Genomic DNA, 21459 nt, shown 5'->3' with positions numbered 1-21459 from the left:
AATTCAAGTACGTGTGTATACGTGTTACAATGACATGGATCTGACCTTCATGTGTAAGAACTCTTCAATAGAAGTGAGATTCAGTCGATGTGTTGTATAGTGAAAGAATCGTTCATGATTCGAGTATGAGAAAATAAAGAGATAAGTATTGAAGGTATGACCGAGTGGGAGTTCTGTGACAATGATTATGAGAAGAGAAGTTTTTACGAAAACCAAACCCTTTTCTGGTTAGATTTTCGGGGACAAAAATCCCTAAAGAGGGGAGAGTTGTAACATCTCGAATTAGGGCCTAGTCGAAACAGTGGTTTTGAGACCACAAGTCTGAATTAGAAATAAATTATTTTATAATTATTATATGGTCTATGATATGTTTATATGATTGTGTAAAACTTTCATGAAGAAATAATATGTGAGAAGTGTTTAGTTTGGCTTTAAGGACTAAATTGCGTAAAGTGTGAAAGTTGCATTCTAATAGCTAAAGGTATTAAATAGTTATAGAATTTCTAGGCCCTTATGTGGAAATTAGCCCATTAATAAGTTAGTTGAAGATATTTGTTTGGTATTATTGAAATTAATTAGAAATTAAAAGGGTAAATGGGTAATTAAGTTAAAAAGGTATAATAAGACAAAAATGCAAAAAGCTATCATCTTTTTTTTTTATTTCTCTTTCTTCTCCATAGATTTTTACCCATGGAAATGGCCATGGAAGCTTGAAAATTTCAGCAACTTCTAACCCTCACAAGGAAGTGATTTTGATGGTCATTTTTTATGATTTTTGTATTTTTGGAACCCTTGTAGCTTAATTTAGCTAATGAGGGGACTATTTTGCAAAATGGTTGAAAGTATAAGGTTTTTCCATAAGAATATTCATGTTGTTTGCTGCATTTTTATGGAAGAAAATGAATCTTGGTTGTTAAATAAACAACTTTTGTTAAGTGATTTTCATGAAAACTCCTAAAATGGACCATTTTGTAATAGTGGTAAAATAGATGGTAAAGGTGTGAAATGATGAAATATGTGGGTTGCTGTGTAAGTAAGATAAATATTCGGCTAGGCTTGGGTTGGGATAAAATTGAATGAATTTTATTTTTCAAGCCTAGGGACTAATTTGCAAATAAGTGAAAGTTTAGTTGATAAAATTGTAAATTTTCCAAAGTATATTTTTGGGTCAATTTGAATATTGTGAGTAATAAATAAGATATATTTGAAATATTATATCAAGAAAATTAAGATTCGAGCTTAAATCAAGAAAGTAAGTGGTTAAGGACAAGAAGGGAATAATTAGCTGTTTTTGCATTCGAGGTAAGTTCGTGTGATAATAATAATGCAATGTCTTATTTGAATTGAAATGCCTAATTTTTATTATATAATTTGTATGATTTGTTACGGACATACTTGACGAGGAATCGACAAACGAGTCGTATGATAAAATTGGTAAGACAATAATGTTATTGTGATTTGTGATTGCAATCTGAATTGATACGAAAATGATGATGCCTTGAATTATCTGTTTGTGGTACTATGTACGTGATGGTGTTATGCTTCACGAAATTATATTGTAAGCTATGTATATGCAATGACCAAAACATATGTCTATGATGTTTGATGACATTGTAATGAATGGTAACTTGGTGTTAAAGAGTGATATTACATGGAATATGAATGACGAGATTTGTTGTGGTAAAACTTTTGGTTGAACCTTAGGAATAGATTGGATATCCATGCCAAGACATTTGGTCGATATGTGTGCTAGTGTAAGACCATGTCTGGGACATGGCATCGGCCTTAATATGCGAGCCAGTGTAAGACCATGTTTGTAACATGGCATCGCATTGTTATATGTGTCAGTGTAAGACCATGTTTGGGGCATGGCATCAGCATCGATGTATGAGAGCCAGTGTAATACCATGTCCGGGACATGGCATCGACATTTTACCCTTTTGTATGAGGCTTATCGGGTATCCTTTAGTATTCCAACTGGTTGAATGGGTGATTTAAAGATTGTGTCGTGATTGAGAAAAGTTATGATGATGTTGCAAGTGGTACGGGTATGTGTGCAAAACTGATGAGAAATGATCTCAGTTTATGATGCACCTTTGGTAAGGATGCAAATAAGTAAGTCATGCCCATGAGAATGATTTTGTGATGACCTTGTGATTATGGGTCTATGCTTATGATGTATAAATATGTATTTTTACCATGAAGGTTGAAATGATTTGTAAGGTGTTATAAACTTAGTTATCATTATTCTACACTAAAACAGTTTTGGTCAGCAGCAGTAGTCTGACTTTGAAAATTCACCAAAAATTGTAGAAATTGAGTAAGAGCTTGAATAAAACATGAAATTAAATCTTATCGAGTCTAGTTTCACATAGAAGAAATGGTGTAAGTAAAAGAACATGTTATGATATATTTGGATTTCTGTGATACAAGGCTAGAGTGATTTCGGGTTCCCTTGTCTTAAATTTGGAAAATCATTAAAAATTGTATGAAAATAATTATGGGTTAGAATTCATATGACTAAATCTTTAATGAGTCTATTTTCAATAGAATATATGGGAACATTATCCGAGTTTCGTACTGTAAGATAATTAATTTTTAGTGAAGAAGGGTTGAAACTGTCAAACAGCAAAATAGGGAAGAGTTTAAAGAATAAACTGTACTTATTGGCTAAACCAAAAATTTTGAAAATTTTATGGCAAGAAGATATGTGAGTCTAGTTTTAGGGAAAATTATTAGATATTAATTTCGAGTTTCTTAGCTCATGATATAAATAATTTAGTGACTATGACTCGAGTAGACAACTTGAGATGAAGAAGAGTAAATAGTAGAATTTTGTGCAATTATGATTGTATTAACTTGTGAACATGTTGTGAGTATTGTTAAAAACATATTAATAAATTGCTTATTATTTTCATATGGACTTACTAAGCTATATAGCTTACCCCTTTCCTTTCCTTTCTCTCATAGTGTCACAAAAGCTAGCTCGAGTTGGAGATCGTCGGAGATTCTATTCACAAAAGCTAGCTCGAGTTGGAGATCGTTGGAGATTCTATCACACTATCCAGCTATTGAAGGCTATAAATAATTTTGAACACTTTAAGTCTATGTCATGTATAGGAACTTAGTCAATTCAATATGTGTCATTTTATTTGGCCAAATGTATTTGCTCATAATGGGAATATGATTCGTTTTGTATATGGCCATGTGATGTGGCTCATATTGGTTATTGGGTTGTAAACCTGTCCATATATGGATGCATGTGCTAAAAGGTTTCATAGGGTGTGGTCATGTGTGTTTGGTATGGATGAATTGTGAATGTGCCCTAGATTACCTGATGATTTAAAAGTGACTAAATTGGTCTATGGATAAACCTTATCATAAGTATGAAGTGTAATAATGTGTTAACGATAATTATGGCATGAAGTTGATAAGTTTAAACTAGGTAAAGTATGGTGCCTTATGCATGAATAAATCGATATGAAATTGCCTCGAAAAGTGCCATTGAAGTTATGTTAAGTAAGTGCTAACGAGGGTGCCAAGTGGCTTGGTAAATAGCCATTTTCTGGGCCACACAGGCAAAGACACGGTCGTGTGTCTCATCCATGTGAAGGACACGATCTAGCACACAGGCATGTGACTAGGCCGTGTGACCCTATATCGTTGCTGACATCATAAACAGAGAGTTATATGGGTGGAGGACACGGGCGTGTCCTGAGCCACACGGGCGTGTTGATCACACGGCCTGCCCACACGGCCGTGTGACTTTCCAAAATATGAAAATTTTATAAGTGTTGTAAAAAGTTCGTAAGTTCTCGGTTTAGTCCCAAACCACCCCCGATGTATGTTTTGGGCCTCGTAAGCCCATAAAAGGGACATTATGAATATGAATGAATGTTTTTAATTTGAACGAAATTTTATGGCTCGGTTTTACATAGTTGTGTACGTTTAAGTCCAGTAATGCCTCGTACCCTGTCCCGGCCTCGAACTCAGGTAAGAGGTGTTACAAATACTATCTCAATTTCATCCACTTAATAAATGTATATACATTTAAGTTCAATTATACGAACTTACCTCGTATACAGAATTGACGTATCAGGTCGACTACTCGATAATCTTGCTTTTCCCTCGATTTAAATATGAATTCTTTCTTTCTTGATCTATATAAATTCAAATTTGACTTATTCAATTACATATTCTTTCAATTTAGTCTAAAAATACACATTTGGGCATATTTGCATATTAGCCCCTAAACTTTCACATTTTATCAATTTAATCCTTATTTCACAAATACACAAAATTCACATAAGTTCTTTAAACCAAAGCTTAGTCGAATTACACATAAGTCCCTAACAACCTAAAACTTTCATTTATTTCACATTTCAGCCCCTCAATTTACATAATTCACAATTTAACCCATTTTTGACATTTTTGTCAAAAATCACTTTACAAAAACTATTAATCTATCAATTAACCTTCATAATCTATCATCAATAATCAAATTACTCAAGTATTCAACAATGGAAACTCTCAAAATCTTTAACAATTTCAAATCTACGGTACGGGCTAGCTAAATTACAAGGCAATGATCTCAAAAACGTAGAAATCATTAAAAATCGAGCTCAAAACACTTACCAATTAAGCCTTGCAAGTGCCGAACCCTAATGTGCATAAAAATGGTGTCTTTTTTTCCCTTTGAATTTAGAAATAGCAAGAAAGATGAACAAAAATCATGTTTTGTTATATTTTATTAACTTAATTAACTATTTACCATATTATCCTTTAATATAATCCATTAAAAATCATTTATGCATGGCCATGTTTGTCCACTTACCCTTTTAATGGTCTATTTACAACATAAGGACCTTAACTTTAAAGTTCTATAGCTATTAAACACTTTTAGCTAATAGAACAACACTTTTGCATTTTGCACGTGATTTAGTTCTTTTTATCAAATTGATTAATTGAACGATAAAATTAATTTACAAAATTTTCACACATATCAAATAGCATACACCAAAAATAATATTAAAATAATTTTCTAACCTCAGATTTTTGGTTCCAAAATCATTGTTCTGATTTAGCTAAAACTAGGCTATTACAGTTGGTACGTAGAGGATGGGGGTAGGATTTTGTGCTTCTGATCTGCATATATGTTCTGTTATCTGAATTTGCAAAGGGCTTAGGTCTGAATCTGAATCTGTATCTGACAGTGTATGATTTTACTGTATGTATTGCATGTCTATTTCTGTTGGGTTACACACTGAGTTTACGAAAACTCACATCTATTTGTTTGTTCTATTCAGGTAATCAACAAACTTAGACGAGTCGTGTGACGGAGGCTCAGCGGTGTCCACTTGATCGAGAACTATTTTACTTACTAAATTACATTTTTTATTTATAATTCTGGTTAAATTTGAGAGTTTGTAATTTTTGGGACTCTCCAGACTGTTGGTTTTTGTTTTTCTTTTGGATGCGATTTTTGACTCTTTCGTTGCGACGCACGATGGGAAACACGATTTTACGAAAACAAAGGTTTTTTTGAAAACACAAACTGGATTTCTTAAATATTACGGTTTTAAAACTTTCGCTATAAATTATGTTTTAGTAAGTAAATTAATTAAATAACACTTTCAAAAATAGTTATAAACGAATATGAACTATAAAACTTAAATGATTTGATGAAACGACTCTGTTTTCAAAACTTTACCTTGTGACATCTTCGAATTCGACCATAAAGTCTAGGTCGGGTCTTGGGTGTTACATAGTCGATCTAATTTTCTTAATGAATTTTTTATACGATATTCCTATCATACAGTAGACCATAAAATAATTTTAAAATAAATTTTCATACGGTCTCAGATTTGTGTCCATGAAACCACTGTTCTGATTTCATTGAAAACGTGTTGTTACAGTTCACGCCTAGGGATTCGCACATTAAGGGTCGCACATTAGGGTTCACTCACCTAGGGTTCGCACACCTAAGGGTTCACACGGTTGGGTTCTTATGCATATACAAGGTTCGCTCACAGGGGTTCTCATATGTAGGTTCACACTTTAAGGGTCACACCTAGTGGTTCGCTCATTAGGGATCGCACCTAGGGGGTTCGCACATTAGGGTGCACACACCTAGGGTTGGCACATCAGTGTTCACACACCTAGGGGTTCATGCAGATGGGTTTGCACCTAGGGTTCACATAGATGAGTTCACACATACAAGGTTTGCTCATAGGGGTTCGTACATGGGGGCTTGCACACAGGCTCGCACACTAGGGTTCACACATAGGCTTGCTCATAGAGGCTCGCACATATAGTTCTCATACAATTACTTACGTGAGGATTCACATGTTTAATAAGCTCGCATGAATAAAGGGTTTGCATATTTTATCATGTAGGGTTCACATAATAAACAAGTATGTTTTGCATAACTGAACATGTATGGTCCGCATGCTATATAGGGTTCTGGAAACACAGAAATTTACGCATTTTTACATACCCTTTTTAACTTAAAATCATACAGTTTCGATAAATTCTTGTCGAAAAATAATTAATTTTATAAAATAATTAAAGTGAACTTAAAATATGAACATATTGAATTTTATTTAATTTTATAATTATTTTTGATGAATTTTGGTTATTTTCGACAGATTGCACAAAGGGCGAAAAATGGCTCGGTAGACACTACTAGAAGCACAAAACCGAAAAGCAATTTGAAGTATTGAGGTGAACTAAATTTCAGCCTAATATGGTCCAAAATTATATGCATTAATTCGTAATATAATTAATTTTAATTTATATCCAATTTAATTTGGGTTAATAAATTATTATTAATTAATTTTGAAAAAGTGGTCCAATTGAACAGAACCGAGTGAACCGAACCGCCCAAGAAATGCACAGCCCAAAACCATCCCAAGGGCTGACCCAAATCAGCTTATTAGCCTATTATTTAAGCTTGCCAAGAGGCCCTCGAAGACTTGTTCAAGTTGCATCCAAACTCTCCATAATTGGTGGCTTTCTAGATTTGCCCCAAGCTTAATTTAGCAAGTTTGAGATCATCAACCTTGCCACATGTGTGGCCGGCCAAGGGAGGGCTCTTTGGCTGCTAATTTTAGCTATTTTTAGCAACCCTCTTCAGCTACAAAAACCCCCCCTTAAGCTGATCATTTGAAAGACCACCTCAATTCATTCACATCTCATCTCTCCTCTCTCACTTTCTCCTATCATTTTTCCATTTCAAGTCTCTTGCTCTTGTGCCAATTTCTCCCCTTGGGAAAGGGTTATTCTTCAGCCATTTTGGAGCAACATTTAAGTGTTAATAGCAGCCTTGATCGGCGAGGACAACAAAGAATGAAGACGGAGCAACCTAGTCAAGCCAAGGAAAAACACCGAATATTATTCTTGTTCCCTATCTCTTTAATTTTTGTTGTTGTTATAATGAACATATCTATGAATATTGATGTTGTTGGAATGGTTAATTTAACCAGTTTAGCTTGAATTTAATTCATGTTGGTTTGATTGTATTTCATCTACTTAAATTATTAAAATTGTGTTTTTGTTGTTATAGGCCTCAGCAAAATGCTTGATTAAGTAAAATCATGCCTAAGTTATTCTTGCATTACAATTTTGAGGTAGCTAATGAATTAATTATTTACACGGATTAAAATTGCAATTAATGGACGCAATACTTAATCAGTGCATGTTTATTCTTCTGAGGTAGCTGAAGGTTAAATTAGCAATGTATCTGACGATACACTTGCTTGCATAACTTGCAAGTTTATTGTGATTAAACTGTTTCAAGGTAGGGATACCTTGTTACCTTACATAGTCTTTTATGTGCTTATTAGATTTAATTAATCGGTTGAATTGACATAGGGATATGCAAGAGATTAGTTCGATTTAATGAGTATGTATGTGCCATAACATGTTTGCTTATTAAAATCTGTTGAATCGTTTGAATTAACATAGGGATATGTTAATAGATGAATGGATTTATGTAGGTGAATATGTTCATAAGTTAGCAAATTACCGAGTTGCCGTGAATTTATTCGTAACAACATAAACATGAGTTTAATAATTATAAGTTAAAGAAATGTAATTAAATCAACACAATTATGTCATCTTGATTAAATCATATTTTGAAATCGTGCATTTGAGATTTATTTCTTTAGTTATTTAGTTTAAAATCTTATTTTTCTTAATCACCCTTTTTAAAACAATATTTTTCTTCACCAAAGTGTTTTAAATTGCATTCATAAATAATCCTTTTCACAGTCCCTGTGGGTACGATAACTCAACATTTACTTATCACTTTATTACTTGTTGCAATTGTGTACACTTGCACATTTTCGTCGTTCTAAGTTTTTGGCGTCGTTGTCGAGGACTGTTTTAGAAGACATTATTTGTGAAATTGTTAATTTTGCATTTTGGTCTACTTTTTTCTATTAAATTTTAATTTTTTTTTTCTTTCAGGTGTTTATGAGTATTGATCAAATTTTTTACTTACTTCTCGTAAACCCTGAAATTGAAAGGACTTTCTGACAAAGGAGAAGACAAACGAGCCAAAGAAGGACCGAAGATATGAATTTCAAAAATTCAATAGGAACTTTCATTTATAATACTCACAATCTGATCCTTGTTACCGATGAGAGAAACTGTGCCATTCAACATTATGCCATTCCTCTATTCAACGAGCTCAATCTGAGTATTAGGAGACCCAAAATCGAGGCACAACAATTCGAGCTGAAGCCGATCATGTTCCAAATGTTGCAAAATATAGGTCAATTTAGTGGGATTCCTACTGAAGATCCACATCTTCATCTTCAGCTATTCATAGAAGTGAGTGACTCATTTAAACTAATCAGGGTGACTGAAGACGCCTTGAGACTGAGATTACTTCCATACTCCTTAGATAGAGCACAAGCATGGTTGAACTCCCTACCGTCCAATTCCATAACTACATGGCAAGAGTTGGTTAAACGTTTCTTAATGAAATATTTCCCTTCATCTTTAACCGCCAAGATCCAAAATGAAATCACTTCATTTTAGCAACTTGATGAAGAATCTTTATATGAGGCATGGGACTGGTTCAAGGAGTTACTACGAAAGTGCCCTCATCACGACATTCCTTGCTATTTTCAAATGGAGACTTTCTATATTGGTCTCAATATTCATACTAGAATGATGGTAGATGCTTCGGCAAATGGAGCCCTTCTTTCTAAGTCTTATAACGATGTTTACAAGATTATTGAAAGAATTGCCAGCAATAACTATCAGTGGCCAACCAACTGAGCAACCTCAGAGAGACGAGCAGTAGGAGTACATAAAGCAGACGCACTTGCTTCTTTGGCAACCCAGGTATCCTCTATGTCTCCTATGCTTAAGAACATAACTGTTATGGTTTCAATGGTAATCTGACAGGTCAGCAATTGAACCAATTCGAGGATATTTCTTGTGAATACTGTGGAGATGACCATTTCTTTGAAAATTGTCCATCGAATCAAAAGTCAAAATATTACATGGGAAATCAAAATTGGAATGTTCCACAGTCAAATTATTACAACTTTTCATAGAAGAATCATCCAATTTCTCCATGGAGTAATCAATGGGCAGACCATAGTGACTCTTCTATGTCATTTCGACCAAATTATCTACCATAATATTCTTAACAAGTGTAACAACCCACACCAACTGAATCTTTAAGTAATCTTGAGAATTTTCTGAAGGCGTACATAGTGAAGAATGATGAACTAATCCATAGCCAAGCAGCAACATTGACAAATTTAGGAAACCAAGCAGAACGGCTAGCCAATGAGCTCAAAGGCAGACCCCAAGGTATTTGGCCGAGTGATACAAAAAAATCTGAGAAGCGCGGGCAAAGAGCATTGCAAAACCACCACTTTACAAAGTGGAAAGACATTAGAGCCCAAGGTGGTTGAGGTTCAATATGAGCCTATTGTAGCTCAGGACAAAGAGGATGTTCAACCAAGTTTTGAAACTCTTGTATCACAGAAGTCAGATTTGGTGATCTTTGATGAGGTAAACTCTAAACTAGTTAGTTTTGATTATCTAACACTCTTGTCAGATGCAGAAAAATTTCCACAAAAGAGTTGTCCAGTTAAAGCTAAGATTCCACTATTGCCATATCCTCAACGATTCCAGAAGCAGGAACGAGATACTCAGTTGAAAGAAATTTTGGATGAAAAAGTGACTTTTAATGACTTCGATGCTGTTAAATCCCAAGATATAGTTGAAGATTGCTCTACTATTTCGAAGATGGAATTGCTGGCTTCTACAGAATTAGAGCTCAATTCTTTAGACGATCCATTAGAACATATTCTACTGGAGGATTCACCAAGTGATGATGAAGACAAGGAATGTTTGGCTTGGTTAGAAGCTAATTCAAAGGAATTTACTCAAGAAGTTCCACTCGAATCATTAGAGTTATCATCTCAGGAGTATACGCAACCAAAGTCGTTGATTGAAGAGCCAGCTAAATTGGAACTAAAGATTTTGTCTCCTTATTTGAAATATGACTATTTGGGTCTGTCTTCGAATTTTCCTGACATTATTTTAGTTGATTTCACCAAAGATCAAGAAGAAGAGGCACTTATGATTTTGGGAAGGCGCAAGAAGGGTACTGGATGCATTATTTCACATATTTGAGTCACGGTTTGAAGGATTTTTAGGAATTACAAGAAGTTAAACAAGGCCACCAGGAAAGGTCAATACAGGTTTTCTTTCCCTAATAAGATGTTGGATAGATTTGATGGGAAAGAATATGATTACTTCCTAGATGATTATGGTTGGTATGACAAATGGCCATTTGACACCACCATGGTCAATGACGATCCTAAATAAAATGGAGGGAGTTCTCTTCACTTTCTCTATCATTATTTTATATTTTTAGTTTTTTTTCCTCATTTGAATAAAATGGTAGACTTAGATAAAATTTTCTTTAGTTCATTACATTAATTAAAACTCTGTCTAGGAGATTGGAATTAAGCGGAACCATCCGTCACCCCTCCAGTCTTTCCTGGGAGTTTATTTTAATGTAATTTTTCAAAAAAATATTTTTCTAATTAGCCCAAAGAATTTAAGTATTTGTTTTGTTAAATAAAGGGTTAACTTTTAACCCCAAGCACTAATTTCTTTGAGTTTTTTTTTATTTATTTTCAGTATAGGAGCCTAGGATCCAAAAAGGAGTTGTCATTGGGCTTAAGACACTACTAAGAAGGGAAATATTCAACCCTTTTTCGCACAAACCTACATCCCTTACCTTGCGACATCACCACTCCCAAGTAGCCCAATAGTGCATCTCACTTAACCCCTTAATGTTGCAACCCTTAACTCCCTGAATCACCACCCCAAACACCTTTATTCGAAGTCCCCAACTACCACACCTAAACTATCCTTAAAAACGCCACCCTTTTCAACGTTAAACCCTACCCTCAACTACTCACCCACCTGCCCAAAACTGAAACCACCCTTAACAAATTTCCTAAGTTTGACACTTAGAGTCCCTTTATCTAGCACCATTCCACGAAGTCAATAGTTTGGAATAATGGCTATGATGCAACACATGCAGTGGCAGCAACAAGCTTATTAGAGATATTCAAAAATAAAGGATGACTTCGTGAGAAGCGCTTTTACAAAAATATACAATGACCCATTTATTTTTTTGCCTGAGTCTCCAGATTTCATATTTGAACCATGGAGTCCACTATCGAAGAGGGAGTGAAGCGATTCATGCAAAAACAAAGATGATGGAGCAAAAGATGAGTCGAATTCGGAAGGATCTGCAAATAAATAAAGGGGGGATTTTGACTTTATTTTATTTCTGTTCTTATGTCATTTTAGGATTAAGTTTAATTAGGAATTTTTATTTTTGCATAATAAAGCAAGAGATGGAAATCATGAATAAAAATGAACAAGTTGCAAAGCATAAAGTATAGCAATAGGTATATACATGTCTAGGATTGGATCTAAAGAGAGCTTGGTATTTAAGTAGTCAATTTGACTCACCTCCTCTTTTCTAGAATCTTAACTGGTGTATAGTATCTATTCACTTTTAAACAATGAGGACAGTGTTCATCTTAAGTAGGGGGGCCGAAAAATTGAAATTATTTCCACTCAGAATAAAATTTTCTTTTAATTATGATTAGGATATATTTTGTTCAATAAATTTGAAATTTTGTTAAGTATGCTAAACTTTAGTATAAATAAAGTTTGAATATTTCAATGATTAGTATGTTAGCTTAATAATGACATAAATGTATTTTTAATAGAGCATACAAATCGTACCATAAAATTTTTAGTTCCTTAGGAAAGTTAGACATGCATGAAAGTTTAAGTCTTTAGAATTGACTTAGTAGTTTCTTGAGGCAAAAATCCTAGGAAGCATGGAACATTGAAAATGATTTAGGCAACTTTTGTTTGGACCGTTTGAACCTTTCAAGCCAACCATGATGAAATTTTTATCCTTCGAAACCTCACTTTGAGACTATATAGCCTAATTTTATTTGAACCCTTGCAAATTTAGCCATCACTTCTCTCTTAACAATCTTAAAATTGTCTCAAACACTAGGCTCAGTACTATTCAAAGTATTCTTTGAAATTAAGTTTGGGAGAGTTAAAAAGAAGTATCAAATGCTCTAAAATTGTAGTACATTTAGTAAAATGCTCGTGTGAAAAAAAAAACGTGAGTTCTTAAAATAAGATGTACAAAAAAGCATGTGAAACCAAAGAAAGTTGATGTATTGAAGGTAATTATTTCGGAGGTCTGATGCAAGTTGAGTCTAGGGTTTTTAGCCTAAAATTATCTATCTTCTACCTACCCCTAAGCCCAGCCATGTTACAACCTTGTTAAAGACCTATTGATTCAAGTTCCAATGCTACCTACATTAGTGGATAGAAATTGCTACGTTCAACATATGAAGGCATAAGTTAAACTTAATGCTTGCAACTTAATCTTGAATAAGGGAATAAAATTAAATTGGTAAGGTTTAACATGACTTTATTAGGAAGCATTTAGTCTAATTTTTGCTATCATAAGAATGATTGAGATTAATTTGAATGATATGTATACAAAGTAGCATAAATAACAAATTTCTGGTTTTTTTAGCATAAGTATACCAAATTCATGATTGTTGGGAAGAATGTTGTTCTGAAGGATTTTTTCAAAGGTGTTTTCGAGAATTTATCTTTAAATTTGTGCATTACTCAGGATGAGCAACGAATTAAGTTTGAGGTGTGGAAACACGAAAATTACGCATTTTTACATACCCTTTTTAACTTAAAATCATACAATTTTGATAAAATTCTTGTCGAAAAATAATTAATTTTTATAAAATAATTAAAGTGCACTTAAAATATGAACATGTTGAATTTTAGTTAATTTTATAATTATTTTTGATGAATTTTGGTTATTTTTAACAGATTTGCACAAAGGGCGAAAAATCGCTCGGCAGACACTGCTAGAAGCACAAAACCGAGAAGCAATTTGAAGTACCAAGGTGAACTAAATTTCAGCCTAAGATGGTCCAAAATTATATGCATTAATTCATAATATAATTAATTTTAATTTATATCCAATTTAATTTGGGTTAATAAATTATTATTAATTAATTACGAAAAGGTGGTCCAGTTGAACCGAACCGCCCAAGAAATGGACAGCCCAAAACCGTCCCAAGGGCTGACCCAAATCATCTTATTAGCTGATTATTTAAGCTTGCAAGGAGACCCTCGAAGACTTGTTCAAGTTGCATTCAAACCCCTCCACAATTGGTCGCTTTATAGATTTGGCCCAAGCTTAATTTAGCAAGTTTGAAATCATCAAACTTGCCACATGTGTGGTTGGCCAAGGGAGGGCTCTTTAGCTGCTAATTTTAGCTATTTTTAGCAACCCTCTTCATCTATAAAAACCCCATTAAGCTGATCATTTGAAACACCATCTCAATTCATTCATCTCTTCTCTCCTCTCTCACTTTCTCCTCTCATTTTTCCATTTCAAGTCCCTTGCTCTTATGCCAATTTTTCCCCTTGGGAAAGGGTTATTCTTCATCCATTTTGAAGCAACATTGAAGTGATCATAGCAGCCTTGATCGGCGAGGACAACAAAGAACGAAGATGGAGCAACCTAGTCAAGCCACGGAAAAACACCGGATTTGATTCTTGTTCCCTATCTCTTTAATTTTTTTTTGTTATGATGAACATATCTATGAACATTGATGTGGTTGGAATGGTTAATTTAACCAGTTTAGCTTGAATTTAATTCGTGTTGGTTTGATTGCCTTTCATCTACTTAAATTATTAAAATTGTGTTTACGCTGTTATAGGCCTAGGTAAAATGCTTGATTAAGTAAAATCATGCCTAAGTTATTCTTGCATTACAATTGTGAGGTAGCTAATGAATTAATTATTTAAACGGATTGAAATTGTAATTAATGGACGCAATACTTAATCAATGTATGTTTTTTCTTATAAGATAGCTAAAGGTTAAATTAGCAATGTATCTGGCGATACACTTGCCTTGCATAACTTGCAAGATTATTGTGATTAAATTGTTTCAAGGTAGGGATACTTTATTACCTCACATAGTCTTTTATGTGCTTATTAGATTTAATTAATCTGTTGAATTGACATAGGGATATGCAAGAGATTAGTTCAATTTAATGAGTATGTATGTGCCATAACATGTTTGCTTATTAAAATCTGTTTAAATGTTTGAATTAACATAAGGATATGTTAAAAGATGAATGGATTTGTGTAGGTGAATGTAACAGTCCGATTTAGACCCTAGTCAGAACAGTGGGTTCGAGACCACAAATCTGAGTTCAAAAAATATTTTAATATTATTTTCTGTGTCTATAATATGTGAATTTACATCTGCGAAATTTCTGTGATTTAATTTGTCTGTTTCTGTGCTTAATTATGGGAAAGGACCTAATCGCGTAAAATGCAAATGTTGCATACTAATTGTTAATGGGAAAAATTGGCCTTGGCTTTTAAAGTAATGTCCTTGCATGTCTAATAAACCATTTTAAATGGTAGTGGACATTGTTGGACATCAATTATATGTTGAAAATATTATTTTAATAAGGTTAAAATGGTAAAATGCATATTAATGTATATTATAATAAAATGAAAACATGAAATTGGCCATATTATCATGCATATAGCCGAAAATCAAAGAAAAAGAAAAAGGAGAAAGCCATTTTAGGTTTCGACACTTTGATTGCTTGATTAAGGTACGGTTTTAACTCGGTTTTTGATAATTTCTACGTTTCTTTTATCGTTTCTTTTATCGTTGCTTCATGTTCTTCAAAACCCATGTCTGAATTTCTGGTTCTGTTAAAGATTTCATGAAATGCCATTTTTGATATCATGAGTTTTGTGATGTTTTTGAATGAATTATGAAGGCTTGGTAGATGGTTCATAAGTTTTGTCTTTGAGTTTTTGATGAAATTGAGCTATTTGGGTTAAATTTTGAAAATGAGGTTTTGAAGGACTAAATTGTAAATTAAACATGTTGTATGGGCTTATATAGAAGCCATGAAAATTCGGCTAGCCCTTGTTGCAAAGAAATTTTGCATATTTGTGATTTATGAAAAATTGACTAAATTGTCAAGGTGTGAAAATGTAAGGGCTAAAATGCAAAGTGCCCTAAATATCTGTATATGGATTATATTGAATGAAATGAATGGTTGAATGGTTGAATTTGTATTGTATTAGATCAAGAACAAAGAAAATTGGACTTAGATCAGGGGAAGTCCAAAATAGTTGAATAGTCGACTTGTTTTATCCGAAATCCATCTGAGATAAGTCAAATTACAATTACGTGTTAATTGAAATAAATTCTGCTCATATAAACTGTAATCTATATTGGATGGCCTTGAGTGCCGGATGAATATATTTGGAGTAAAGTAAGATAATATGTTAGTATCTGAAAAGCTCTGTATGTTTCTAAGAAAAGTTGACATCTGTCTGAGACATCGTGTAAGACCGTGCCTGGGACACAGGCCTCGATTGAGATTTACGTATAAGACCATATCTGGGGCATTGGCATCGTATCTGATTTTGTGTAAGACCCTATCTGGGACAGAGGCATCGATATTGAATTACATGTAAGACCACGTTCGGGACATCGGCATTGTACTTGTTTATAAGCATCTGTATCGTTTCTAACCTGTCTGATGATAGCGTACGAAATCTGATATTGAGTATATGAAATGTATAACCTATGAAGGTACGTTTGTATCGTACTAAATTTCTGAATATGAAAAACTCTGTCTCTGTGAAATATGTATGGAAATGAAGCATGACATATATTCAAACAAAGGAGCATGGTTAAGTTTATGAATTATTCTATGAAATGGTTATGAATTTTTATGGTTGATTTGTACTTATATGCTTTAGTAGTTAGACCAATTGTATTTGGCTTACTAAGCTCTTTGTAGCTTACTCTGTGTGATTACTGTATGTTTTACAGTTATTGTAGCTACTAAAGGCTCGGGAATAGTCGAGGATCGTCACCACACTATCGAACTCATTTTGGTACTTTTGAAAGTGTACATATTTTAAAGTATGGAATGTATAGGCTAGAAGGTCTATGTATTAAGTTTTGATGTATATATATTATGCCATGAGAGTTGGCTAGCAAATGAAATGTTGTATATAGTTTTAGTATTTGGTTGATGGTGCCAGTTTTATGAGCTAATATGTTTTTGTTATAATGAAGCATGTTATGAGTATAGAATTGGTTGAAAATTTAAGTACAAATGTTGTCTATTATGGCTTGTAGGGATGACCTCTAAAAGGGGTGGCAAATTGGCTTAAATCAAGCCTACATAGTGCCACACGGTCAGGGGACATGGGCGTGTCATACGGCCGTGGGTTAAAGTCAGTAGCTAGCTAGGTATCACACGGGCGTGCCTAATGGCCATAGGTGAAAGTCAGTATGGTTACCCTGATTTGGCACGGCTGGTTCACATGGGTGTGTCTGATGCACGTGTGAGGCACACAGCTTGGACACACGAGCGTGTGACCTCAATAGAATTGGAAAAATTTTCTATATTCTGAATTTTATGAATGTGTTCGGTTTAGCTCTGACCGTTATTAAATGTATGTTTTAGGTCTTGTAGACCATATTTAGAGATGATTGCTTATGAAATGATGTTAAATAATACCTGTTATTCTGAATTGGTCTGAAATATTCTGTCTGTCTGGTAATGCCTCGTAACCCTAATCCGATGTCGGTTATGGGTTAGGGGTGTTACAGTGAATAAGTTCATAAGTTAGCAAATTACCGAGTTGTCGTGAATTTATTCGTAACAACATAAGCATGAGTTTAATAATTCTAAGTTAAAGAAATGTAATTAAATCAACACAATTATGTCATCTTGATTAAATCATATTTTGAAATCGTGCATTTGAGATTTATTTCTTTAGTTATTTAGTTTAAAATCTTATTTTTCTTAATCACCCTTTTTAAAACAAAATATTTTTCTTCACCAAAGTGTTTTAAATTGCATTCATAAATAATCCTTTACACAGTCCCTGTGGGTACGATAACTCGACATTTACTTGTTACTTTATTACTTGTTGCGATTGTGTACACTTGCACATTTCCGTCGTTCCAAGTTTTTGGCTCATCCTATATAGCTCACATGTGCCTAGGGTTCACATATCTTGTGTAACTCACATAGTATCCAAGGTTCACATACAGGTTCGTATGCATGGGTTACATACATGGGTTCGCCTAGCATCTACCTAAAAGTTCACATGCAATTTCCTATAGGTTCGTATAGTTCTTATGGGGTTCACCTATACTGATTTCTTACTTTCCAGTACACCAGTTAATTATACACAATGACTTTAAATTTAGATCCTACACCTAATTTGAAGGCAAAAAAAACCTTAATCGGATGAGGAGATTAATGATCTATTTGGGGGGAGATGGACGATTTTGAAAACTTTGAATTCCTCGGTTGAAGATTGATTTGGCAAAGAAGGAACTTTAAAGTTTTCTTGAAAAATTCTCTAGATATCAATTCTAGGTTTTGAAAAGGGTTGGCTATTTATAAACTTTTTTTCTCTAATTGAAATAGGTTTTTGGGAATTCATGTAGAATTAGGACTATATAAAAAAAAACCAATTTTTGGCTGGGTTGTTTTGCAAATTCGGCACTTTTATGGGGTAAAAATAAAATATTTTGGTTGAATGCACACAAAGAATTTCAAACTTGGGACCTATGAGTAAGCTAAAGTCTTACCACTAAACCAGTAGGCTCATTCTTAATAACTTTAACAAAAACAATTTTTATGGCATACTAAATTCTTACCCTTTACTTAAAAAAATAGAATCTAAATTTTATCCCTATTTCTTCTAGTCCTATTTTTGGGATGTGACAATGTAAACTAAATAAATGTGTGATGAAAGGTTATCATAATTTTACCTCATCATCGATTAAAATGATTTTTCACTTGACTGAAACTTTCCACTTTGAAAAACAAATACTTTATAATTTTTGAGATATTTCAAACTTATCAATGTTAATAGTCTCCATGTTTTAGTGATTATTCAATTGCTATTTGTTTGAAAATGCTTAAGTGTTTAATGCTATTTATAATGATAAATCTTAATTGTTATAAAACTAAAACATTAATTAAATGATAATTAATTTAATATAATATTTATATTAATAACTAAATACTATGCTGAGTTGTGTAGTTTAAACAATAAACATTCTATATAAAAATAAAAATTATTATTAATACGTTAAATCACCTTTAACTCAACTATATAATGAATAAGAACCCTATTATTTACAAAAGTAACAACATATATTTTTATATATAATATCAATTTAATAATATAATAAATAATAAAATATTTTATTATTGATTCAAATGTACTTTTATATAAATTATAGATTATAAAAATAAAATAAAATATAGATAATTATGTATTTGAGGTTTTATAAAAATTTGTCCATTTTTAAAAATAATTATCCACTTAAATTTTAGAAAAAACCATCCACTTCAAAAGTTCTAATTTTAATTAAACTACTATTACTTAAATAATAATAATAATAATAATAATAATAGTAGCTATTAAAAATTTTAACTTCTTTTAAAAACATTTAAATATATATTAAATATAATTATTTTATATATAAAATATTTAATTTTTAATTCAAATCGACAAATTCTGCCAACCCAGTGACAAAAACAATATTTTATAAATATAAAAGTTTTGATTGAATTCCACGCAACTAAATTACTCTACGCAATTATAAAACAAAAAAAATTGACAAATTCTAATATTCATAGATAAAAGAAATTAAATTTATTATTAACTGTCATGTAATCGGGTATAAGAAATTGTTTTGCATGCTCCACACATAATTGCAAGGAAACTTCTAAACAAATTCAAATTATTGTTAGGATATAATACAATGGTTTGGTATATTTTTCCTGTAGTTCCAATAGAGTCGGAAGCGTGTAAATTATTGTACTAAAAAATCACACAAAGCTCAATTCCCAGGGAAGAGAGGTGGATCACAATGATCTCTTAAATACCAAGCCTTTCCTTAGTCAGAATATTCCTTCTATCGTAATTTAATAGCACAATTAAATACTACTATTATACCCTCAAATATTGAAAGAAAAATAGGACAAGAAAGAACACAAGATTTTTAACGAGGTTCGTAAATTATACCTACGCCTTGGGCACTAACACCGATGATAACTTTACTATCTCCAAAATATTACAAACAAATAGAATTCCTTAAGAATTCTCAAATGGGAGAAGAGAGAAAACTAAGAGAGAAAGATTGGTTGGGATGGTTGAAATGAGAAATGGTTAGGCCTATTTATAGTTGAGGTTCAGGGACTAACTTGCAAATGGCCTAAAAAATTAGGGACCAAAATTGCAATTATCCCATTCAATTTTAAACAACTTGCCTACCATTTTTCCTTTCGGTGCCACTTGCACCTCCCATTTTTGACTGTTCAACTCACCCTTTAATTGACTTTTCAACAATTTCCACCTTGAAGATTTGATTAGGATAATCACATCTTCACATACTTCCTTCAACTCCCCAAATTTGATAAAGCTATCTTTTGTAGTGCCTCCAAATGCGCTCTCGAGCTCCATACACCTGAAGGTGCTCAAATTTTCAGGATGTTAATCAAGTTCAAACAATGATTAAACTTGATTGTTGTTACCACCTTGGTCATCATATCTGCGGGATTATATGCGGTCGGAATCTTCTGAAGTAGAATTTTTCCTTTTTCAAAGACTTCACGCACAAAGTGATATCTTACGTCGATATGCTTGGTTCTTGAATGATAGACTTGATTTTTCGCTAAATGAATAGCGCTCTGACTGTCACAATATAGATTAATGTGACTTTGAACAACTCCCAAGTCTTTCAACAATCCATTAAGCCAAATAGCCTCCTTAACAGCTTCTTTAACTGCCATATATTCCGCTTCTGTAGTAGACACACCATCAGAGATCGTAAGGTAGACTTCAACTCACCGGGCTTTCGCAAGAGTAAATAGATACCTCGTAGTTAAACGACGCTTATCTAAATCACCAAAGAAAGTCGAATCAACATATCCAACTACAAACTAACCAAGTGCTTCATCCTCGCTCAAAAATTAAACCAACGCTCACGATTTTTCAAGATACCGTAGAATCCATTTCACACTTGCCAATGTCCTTTTCGTGATCATGCATATACCGCCATAACTCCAACACTTGTGAAATGTCGGTCACAGACACACCATCGCATACATCAAACTCCCAACTGCATTAGCATATGGGACTTTCGCCATACATTCTCTTTCATCTTCGCTTTGAGATAATTGAGCACCGAGTTTCAAATGAGAAGCAAGTGGGTACTTACATGTTTTGTGTTTTCATTTACACCAAAACATTGTAATACCTTTTTCAGATATTGCTTCGATTTAAACAAAGCTTGCCTCTCTGTCTATCTCTACTTATCTCCATGCCGAGAATCTTCTTGGCCTCACCTAGATCTTTCATCTCGAACTCTTGATTCAACCGAGCCTTCAAATTAACTATCTCTTTTGGCTCTTCAAGCGATTAACATATCATCAACATACAAGAGTAGATAAATGAAAGATCCGTCATGCGACTTCAGAATACACACAATTGTCATATTTGATTCTTGTGTACTGCTTTCTCATAAAGCTATCAAATCGCTTGTACCATCGCTTGGGGATTGCTTCAATCATATAGCGATTTGTTCAGCTTACAAACCCAATTTCTACCACCAGCATTTGTGTATCCTTCGGGTTGAGTCATATAGATCTCCTCTTCTAACTCACCATGCAATAAAGCCGTCTTAACATCAAGTTGAGCTAGCTCCAAATTCAACTGTGCTACCAAGGCCAACAAAATTCTAATGGAGGAATGCTTCACAACAGTGGA

General features: G+C 33.3%; 1 non-coding gene across 1 annotated transcript; it reads right to left on the bottom strand.

Moving 5' to 3' along the window:
- Positions 1-9015: 9015 nt before the first annotated feature.
- LOC128281903 (small nucleolar RNA R71) lies at positions 9016-9122 on the bottom strand. The gene has a single exon (XR_008272186.1). It is a non-coding gene; the product is annotated as a small nucleolar RNA R71 (small nucleolar RNA).
- Between the last annotated feature and the right edge of the window lie 12337 nt (positions 9123-21459).

This window comes from Gossypium arboreum, chromosome 1, assembly GCF_025698485.1.
Source record: "Gossypium arboreum isolate Shixiya-1 chromosome 1, ASM2569848v2, whole genome shotgun sequence".
NCBI classification, from domain to species: domain Eukaryota; kingdom Viridiplantae; phylum Streptophyta; class Magnoliopsida; order Malvales; family Malvaceae; genus Gossypium; species Gossypium arboreum.
The sequence above is the reverse complement of the archived record's forward strand: the minus strand, read 5'-3'. Positions and strand labels throughout refer to the sequence as shown.